General features: G+C 51.5%; 1 long non-coding RNA gene across 1 annotated transcript; it reads left to right on the forward strand.

The window, feature by feature from the left end:
• The first annotated feature begins 175 nt into the window (after positions 1-175).
• Positions 176-6026, forward strand: LOC114487236 (uncharacterized). The gene is made up of 3 exons (XR_003682173.2): positions 176-222; positions 507-597; positions 1322-6026. It is a non-coding gene; the product is annotated as an uncharacterized lncRNA (long non-coding RNA).
• The last annotated feature ends 3384 nt before the right edge of the window (positions 6027-9410 follow it).

Below are 9410 nucleotides of genomic sequence, written 5' to 3' on the forward strand. Positions count from 1 at the left end.
CTCCCGTTGCGGAGCACAGGCTCCGGACGCGCAGGCTCAGCGGCCACGGCTCACGGGCCCAGCCGCTCCGCGGCACGTGGGATCCTCCCGGACCGGGGCGCGAACCCGCGTCCCCGGCATCGGCAGGCGGACTCTCAACCGCTGCGCCACCAGGGAAGCCCTCCCCTTCTTTTTAATTCTGCATTTCATTCCGGCCTGAGAAACCGGCTGGACGTGAAAAATGTATGTGTATCTGCTGGAATCAGGCTTTAGGGGGTCCCTCCCTGGGAGCTGGGGTCCTCCCCCAGGTCCGGCAGCTTCAGGGGAAGGGGCTGCGGGGTCTCTGGGCTCCCTTCTCTTAATTTCTGTTTAAAGGGAACACAGAACGAAGGACGCGTGTGTTGATGGGGAGTGAGGGCAAGGAATATTTCCAGGCCTTAAAAAAAGAAGAAGAATAAATTTTTGAATAAGAATGGTCCATGTACTGTGACCGCAGGGCAAATGCAAATGTCTGTTTTCAAACACAGGCTCGTGAATTCTTATTAGAGATGGTGACTGTGCCTCGGAGCAGGACATTGCATATTCATCAGTGTGACGGACCTCAGCTCCCCACCTCAGGTATGGCCGTCCCAGCACCCTGGTCCCTTTAATCTTGGGGGAAGAAGAAGGAGGAAAAAAAAACACACCCAAACCCAGGACCCAGCCGCATTTGGTCTGTTTTCTTCAGTCCCTAGAGTGTTAAGGGAGTAGGAGATTAAAAGATGCTTTGCAGGAAAAGAAGCAGCCGCAGCGATCCTCCACAAAGATCTTTTTGGTGTCAACTTAAATGTACACAAATAGCGGATGATGATCTCTTTTATTGGACTAACATTTATCCAGTAATATCCACACACTTTTAAAACCATTGAGGCCTCCTCTTCAGGTGTTCATTTGAATAGAAATAGCTGAATGAGTGTTTTTATAATTGATCCCCTGAGAACTGAATGTCTAGTGCTGCATAACCAACATTTTCCCATTGCTGGGTTTTTTTCCCCCAAATTGCCACTCTGCAAAATTAGGATTTTGTACAGTTTTGATAAGAGAATTAACCTCCCACGTGCCAAACTCCCTGAGTCTGAGGGGCTCTCAGGGAGTCGCCTGTGTGGGGTTGGCTTCACTACCAGCGCTCTTCCGGGGGCTTGGCTGCCTCTTTGTCTTGGGGAGGAAACTCCCAAGATCTGGTGGGAGGTGGGTTTGATGGAGGTGACTGGACGCAGAGGAGGGAAGGCTACTTCTGCACACTTTAGGGGGCTTCCTGGGCCCAGGAATCTCAGCCTGTGACTTTTTCCTTCTGTATCATCAGCAGGGTGAACCTTGCGCTCGCCGGGATGCACGAATGGTCAGCCCTGGCCTGACGTGGGCTCTGTGGGTGGTTGGAGCCCTGGACCTTGCAGAAAACATGAAAAGACTTCTCGTCCCTCCTTCCGGCACTTTCTCAAGTGCTGTCAAGTGCTTTATTTTAATGTTCACTGTAGTTTTCAGGTTACCATCCTAATATAGGCTCATTGTAGAAAATTTGAAACTATGTAGAAATATAAAGTTGAAAATAAGTATTTCCTCAAATTCCACCACCCAGGGCTAAACATCGTTGTATTTCTTCCAGTCTTTTTTTCTCTGTGTGTATATATTTAAAAACTATGAATCAATATATACATATGGAATTGGGATCATATCGTCCCTATGGTTCTGTATATTTTTTCTCCCTTTTAATGGTATATACAAAGCATCTCTTGTGTCTTTAAGCCCCGTTTGTCAGCATCAGTCTAGCGGCTGCACACACAGCCATCGCATGGCTGTAGTTCAATGAATTTAATTACCCTCATTGATGGACGGTGAGGTGGGGAGTTTTCTATTTTGACCGTGTACAACGAAAATGTCCCTGGCTTTTTTAAGGGTAGCTTTTTTTTTTTTTTAACGTTTTATTTTATATTGGAGCCTAGTTGATTTACAATGTTGTGTTAGTTTCAGGTGTACAGCAAAGTGATTCAGTTATACATATACATGTATCTATTGTTTTTCGAATTCTCTTTCCATTTAGGTTTTTACAGAATACTGAGCAGAGTTCCCTGTGCTATGCGGTAGGTCCTTGTTGGTTGTCTATTTTAAATACAGTAGTGTGTATCTGTTAATCCCAAACCCCCAATTTATCCCTTCCCCCCAACCTTTCCCCTTTGGTAACCGTAAGTTTGTTTTCGAAGACTGTGAGTCTGTTTCTGTTTTGTAAATAAGTTCATTTGTATCATTTTTTTTAAGATTCCACAGATAAGTGATATCGTGTGGTATTTGTCTTTCTCTGTCTGACTTACTTCACTTACTATGATAATCTCCAGGTCCATCCATGTTGCTGCAAATGGCATGATTTCATTCTTTTTAATGACTGAGTGATAGTCCATTGTATACATGTACCACATCTTCTTTATCCATTCTTCTGTCGATGGGCATTTAGGTTGCTTCCTAAATGCCCATCGACAGATAGCTTCTTGGCTATTGTAAATAGTGCTGCAGTGAACATTGGGGTGCATGCATCCTTTTGAACCATGTTTTTCTCCAGGTATATACCCAGGAGTGGGATCGCTGGATCAGATGGTAACCCTATTTTTAGATTTTTAAGGAACCTCCGTACTGTTCTCCATAGTAGCCGCACCGGGCTTCCCTGGTGGCGCAGTGGTTGAGAGTCCGCCTGCCGATGCAGGGGACACGGCTTCGTGCCCCGGTCCGGGAGGATCCCACAGGCCGCGGAGCGGCTGGGCCCGTGAGCCGTGGCCGCTGGGCCTGCGCGTCCGGAGCCTGTGCTCCGCGACGGGAGAGGCCACAACAGAGGGAGGCCCTCATACCACATAGTAGCCGCACCAATTTGCATTTCCAGCAACAGTGTAGAAGGGTTCCCTTTTCGAGGGAGGCTTATTTAAACCAGAGGAAGAACGTTACTTAGGAAAAAAATTTTCCCTTTGGGGCCTAGAAGTGATGGAAAAAGTAGTTTGTTGCAGCTGAAGCTGAGGGGTGCAAGGCGAGGCCTGGGCCCCCAACTACTGCCAGGCCCCGGCGCTCAAGCGTGCTGCATCCCTTCCTGCTCTGAGTGGAGCTGCCGTCCCTTAGTCCTTGTCTAGGTGGGCTGCTTTCAGCTGCAGGTATCAGAAAGCCCAGCTCGGCGAGTTTCAAAAGCGAGGGCGCCGTCTGTGTCGCGTGCCAGGACTTCCGGAGGCGGCAGCTCCAGGTTTGCCAGTTCACCGCCTTCTCTCCCCGGGCACCCTCAGCACCACAGCCCAACCTCAGGCTGCCTCCCCTCCTGGGGCACGTCGGCTGCCCAGGTCCAGCCATGCCACCCAGACGTGATGAAGAGTGATGAAGTACAAAGGTGGAAAAGGGACCATTGTATCAAATCCTTTTTTCCCTCTCTTTTTTTAAATCAGTAAGGACAACCTTGTCCAGAAGCCCGGGCCGGTTTCCCCATCCAGCTGCCCTCACCTTACTGGCTAGACCCACATGCCAGTGCCCAAGCCAGGCCTTGGGCGGGAGAAGGGGGCTCATCCTTTCTGAGGCGGAGACTGAGAGCTCTCTGGGGTGGGGCAGGGGGCACTGTAGGTGCCTGGATGTGCCCTCTCGCCCTTCTGGACGTAGATCCCCTGGGGCCCTTGCACCCCACCTCCTCCAGACCACTGTAGGCTGTGGGCACTGAGTTTTTCGAGCTGCAGCTTCACCCAGACCCCAAGGCAGCCCTTACCAAGGGACCAGAATGTTGACCGTCCCAGCCTCATCGGCTGGCGGGGCGCGCGGGGTCCACTGTGAGGCCTGGGCCAGACTCAGTGCTGGTCTCTCCGGATCCCGGAGTGTCAACCCCACTCCAACCCCAGTGCCATGGGTGGGCCCAGAGTGCTGGATGGCCGATCACTGCCTCACACCCCCAGATCAATCTGGTGGGTTACAATGCGGATGGGCACGTGATCCAAAATCGGTTCCATAAGAGTTGATCTGGGGGGTGTCTGCTGGAATTCATGGGAAAGAGGTGTGCTTTCTTTTCCCTGAGGTCTCCAGGATGTGAGCCGGGAGCTGGTGGGCCCCAACTCACCGCCACGGGGGAGAATCCGCCTGAGAGTGAAGCCAACGTAGAAGAAAGCGGAGTTAGAAGATGGAGAGAGACCAGGTCCTGATGATATCAGTTGAAGCCCTGGATTCAGCCATTCCTGAAGCAGTGCTACCTCTGAAATCATCATTTACGGAAGGCGACAATTTTCCTTTTCACATAAACCAGTTTGAACTGGGTTTTTGTTGCACCTGAAGAGTCTTGACTAAAGCTCCTGCAGACTAGTCTTCCAAAACCAGGATCCCGGGGCCAGACTTTGATAACGATCCCTGCCGCTGAGGCGGGCCAGGCCCCAGTGCCACTTTCTTTGGGTGTGGAAGACTGAAGGCTCATCACCCTTCCTGCGGCCACTTCCTCCAGTCCACAGAGCGTCTCTGCAGGAGAGCTGCTTCCTCTGTGTCCGTTGAATTATCTGGTGTCTTCCTTTGAAGCCAGAAACAGGACAGGCGTTTCCCTTCCCTCTCCACATCGACTTCTCCCTCTGTCCAGGCTTTCACGATTCTAGGGGTAGTTTCCTGATAATTCAACTGAAAATTTCCATGGCTCAGTTTCTGCTTCCCTGAGTTGCCCCCTCAGTCTCCGCTAACGACTCAGCTCCTTCCCGAGGCCCGTGATCGGAGCGTCTCTGCCCACGTCACTGTTTAGCCAAGCTCGGCACCTTTCCTGTGCTCATCCTTCTTCATAAGCCATGTCTCCAGCCTGCTAATCACTGCGGACGTGTTTTAAGGGATGCTTTTCAATTTTCATTGGCTGTGCTGTTGCGAGGTCTTCCTCTAGGCAGCAAGGGGCTTTCCCTCCAAAAGGCTACATGTTCCTGTGCCCCGATGCTCAAGGGACCAGAAGGGAAAGGAAATGGAAGAAGCAGTCTGCTATTTGTTTGGGGGGTGGGGCGTGGCAAAACAGGGCCCATAACCTGCCCTGGGGGGACAGCTACCTCTCAGGGCTGGTCCATTGTCACCGTGCAGGAACCAGGCCCAGCATTTGTACAGCTAATGATTTCTCAAGGGAAGGTGGAAATCCATGTTTTTATGTGAAATTTCCTATCTTTAAAAAAACGGGGAACTTCCCTGGCGGTGCAGGGGTCAAGATTCCGCGCTTCCACTGCAGGGGACGTGGGTTCGATCCCTGGTCGGGGAACTAATATGCCACATGCCGTGCGGTACGGCCAAAAATTTAAATTAATAAAAATAAATCTTAAAAAAAAGCCAGCAACAGAATAAAAAGAATTTAACTGCTATAAAGACGAACCGTCTCTCGGACCACCAGTCTGTGACTTCTGCCCTAGTGGATTAAAGAAGTGACAGGGTGTCAGACCACAAAGAGCAGCGTGGCCTAGTGGGCAGACACGGGGCTGGGAACGGGGAAGCCGGGGTTTTGGTCCTACCCCAGGTTACACCGTGTAACCTGGGGCACATATTTGGTTTCTGAAAATTCCTAGCAGTTCATGTACATTTCCTTAACCTTTCCAACAGTTCTAGAAGATGGGCTGCATTAATCCCATTCTGAATAATGAAGAGAATTTTTTTTAAAATTTTTGGCCGTACCCCGCGGCATGTGAGACCTTAGCTCCCTGACCAGGGATCGAACCCGTGGCCCCTGCATTGGCAAGTGGAGTGTTATAACCACTGGACCGCTGGGGAAGCCCCTTTGTTGAGGCATATTAACTAATTTGGATCAGAAGCAGAACTCACATGTTCCTAGAAAATGTTACTTGGCACTTGCTCTTCTGTCTCTCCATTAGCTCTTCTTCAGGAGTGGTTCTTTGACCACTGGAATGTAAAAATCAGGCATGGACTTGGAAGACGTGTGTCTTCGTTACTGTGAGCTGCTATAACAAAGTGCCGCAGGCTGGGTGGCTTAAACAACAGTGCATAATATGAATGAAATATAATAAAAATAGCCTTTGGTATGTGTCCATAATGCTACTAAATACGGTCAGCACATAGAGCCCTCGCTGTGTGCCAGCCACTGTCCTAAGCACTTTACAGTTTGAACCATGAATGGTCACCACAACCTGAGGTGGGTAGCACCACAGTCTTCATTCTGCAGATGAGGAAACAGGGGCAAAAGCAGGTAGAGTGACTTGGCCAGGGTCACACAGCTAGTAAGTAGCAGGGACAAGACTCCACCCCAGCCCCTGCAGTCTGTAAAGGCCTTTCCCAAGCACTAGAGAAGCCCCCCTCCTTCCTTCCCAGAGCGTGGCCTCCCTCCTCCCTCTCTCCTCGGGGCTCTTCTGACCCCCTGCTTGCCCACCTCTCTGGAGTACGGTCTGCGCAGGTGCAGCACACTTGGACACTACCCCCCCCCCCACCCCCGCCCCAGCTTCTTGTCCCGCTCCCTGGGTAGCTGGCCAGGGCGCTTCTTGAGCCTGGGTTCCTCTGGCCGCGTTGCATTCAGCTCCCTCCGCTACAAACTAGGACTGGTGATGCCCCAGGCTGAGACGTCTGTGTGCCTAGTACACGCAGCGTGTTCACCGTCTCTGCTTTTGCTTGCCAGGTGCACTGGTGGGCGATGCCTCCCAGGACACCGGCCTGACTCTGTTGAGGCTTTGATCCCAGGGTTTCTTCTTCAGGCCCAAGCAGGCCTTCGGACCATTCCTGGCCCAGCTTGCATCCTCCCCGTTCCAGATGGGGCCTCCTGATTTCTCTTGGTCTCTGCAGCCCACGTTGCAGAAGTGTGGGCACGGGCACCCTTCCTTGGTGCTCTCGGCTGCCCCAGACGCTGAGGACGGAGCAGGAAGAGCAAAGGGGTGGTGGGAGCCGGGGGGACTCTCCAAGCGTCAGAGGGAGGGGCAAGGATGGGTTAACCATCCCCCTTCTCCCCCAGACCAGCCTTGGACCCTGCAGTGTCCTGCCCAGAGCGTATGTGCACCCCCTCAGATGCCAAGGAGAGCTGCTGAATGTCGGGTCCTTGAGAGAGGACGGGCCTCCCCCGTCAGCTCGGTGCTTTGCGACCACCTAGAGGGGTGGGATAGGGAGGGTGGGAGGGAGACGCAAGAGGGAGGAGATATGGGGACGCATGTATACGTATAGCTGATTCACTTTGTTACACAGCAGAAACTAACACACCATTGTAAAGCAATTATACTCCGATAAAGATGTTAAAAAAAAAAGAAAAAAGACCTCCCCTTCCCAGCACACACAATGGTCATGCAAACTGGACTCCACATCTTTCCTACCCTAGTGGCCGCTGATTGTTTCTTTTTTTAATTTTTATTTTATATTGGAGTATAGTTGATTAACAATGCTGCATGGCCACTGATTTTTATCCTCACAGTTCTTAGGACAGCTTACCCAAATCACCTGCCTTTGCAGCCTCCTCCTGGCTTGCGGGGGGCTCTCCCGCCATTAGAATAACTAGGGGGAACAGCCCTCTGTGTGAGTGAGGGGGGCCTCACGTCTGCAGAAAATCCTCTCTTGTATTTATCCCCATCCTTGCATATTGCTCTCTGCCCCTCTGTCTGAATCGGCGGTTCTTCACTAAGAGTAATTTCAAAGTTTCAGGTCTTGGGAGATGGAGGGCTGAGTCTGGGGATAGAGATGGAAAGAGTTGAGTGGCCCTAATAACAAAATGAAAGGAAGAAATGGTCAGCGTTCCTTCGAGGCGAGAGCAGAGAGGCGAAGCCGGGAAGGAGAAACTTGCAGGGAGCCGGGGGACCAGGGCAGGAGAGGCCCCGGCCCCGGGGGAGCAGAAGGAAGGGGGCGCCCCAAATCTCAGTAATCGAGAAAAATAGTGTCTTAACGCCACATTCAAAAACTCAAAATTACTGACAAAAAACCCCCCACAATGAACAAAATATCAACCTTTTAAATACAGCTTCAACCGTGAAGAGCCATGTTAGAGACCGAGGCAAAAGGAAAAATCATTAAGAATGATCCTGTCTCCGTTTAAAATGTTGATGTTTTATTCGTCATGGACTCTTTCCCGTTACTCTTTGCATTAAAAGATTATTTATCTTGATTTCTGGCGCCCTCTTAAATTCTGCACCCAAGGTGAGTGACTGGCTTGCCTCACGCAGATCCAGCCCTGGGAGGACGGGGGGCGGGGGGGGCAGTGAGCACACAGTGAGGCCACCGTAGGACCTCTAGCCGTTTCATTGCTGCGATGGGACGCCCTGCAGCCCCCTGAATCCAGGTGAATCTCTCGCACTCACAGGCCTCTCGTGAGTGTTTTCTCGTGCAGATTCAGGGGAAGCACTGATGGACGCCAGACGAGCAAAGGCAGCCTGTGAGATGACCCCCATACTGGGCAGGTGGAGACAGAAGTGGATGTGGATCTTCCTCAGCCAGGGCTTGGGGCTGCGCTCACTTGCCCAGGGCAGCTGGGCTGGCTGACTTCCAGTCACAGAGGTGATGCCAGCTCCCTGGCTGTCCGAGGCGCACCCCCCCCTTTGCCTTAACCTGCCCTGGTCATTGCTCGTCTATGGCCGGGGCCTCCCCAGCTAACAGGGCACCTCCGATCCCAGGGGCTCTTTGAGGTGGCAGGAACCCAGCTTCTTTGCAGCTGAGGGCGTTTGAGTCTGTCGTAGCTCCCAAACTAGCGCTCAGTTTTGCGGCTGGAAGGCCATCATTTCGGTTCGTCTCTGCTTTCCCAGGGATTAATACCTGCCAGGAAAGCTGCCTCTCTCTCTTCCCATGTCCTGGGTAGGCATTGCTAACGGACCCCAGCTGCCAAGCCCAGAGGGCCCTCTAACCACCTCCTAACTCAGGACGTCCAGGCTAACTTACACGGGAATTGGCGCCAAAAGATGAACTTTGTCATCTTTAGCTGTGCCAGTGCTTTTCTCCCCTCTCCTTGGTGGTGATGCTTTTGTGCTTGAAAGTCTCCTGGAGGGAAGGTTTGTGGATAAGAACTTATGGGGAAATTTGTATTAAGGCCAGCAAGATGACACGTGCAACCATGAATCTGTGGATATAAATACACTTCTATACATTCACTAAAACAAACCCAAACAAACCCCAGCAGTCTAACTAAGGACACATTTTATATAGGCTGTAAGTTTGTAATGAAAGGTACTGTGCAGTTGATTTCTGCAAGTGCTAGTCATTTGAGAAATGTTTCAGGATCACTGACAACAGCAGTTTTGCAAAATTGTAAACGTTCACTCTGTCTTCCCCCAGGTCCTGTGCAACTTTGAGCCCACGCTGCCCCGGCCCTGAGTTTGAATTCCAGCTCCACTCTGGGGAAACTTACTTCTCTGAGGCACCGTCTTCTCATCAGCCAGGTGGGAGAACAGCTTTCTCTCGGGTTGCTGGGAAGATGAGATAAGTTCATGATTCAGAGTGCTTGGCACGGTGCATGCAGTAGGCAC

Source organism: Physeter macrocephalus, chromosome 11, assembly GCF_002837175.3.
Source record: "Physeter macrocephalus isolate SW-GA chromosome 11, ASM283717v5, whole genome shotgun sequence".
Classification (NCBI taxonomy): Eukaryota; Metazoa; Chordata; class Mammalia; order Artiodactyla; family Physeteridae; genus Physeter; species Physeter macrocephalus.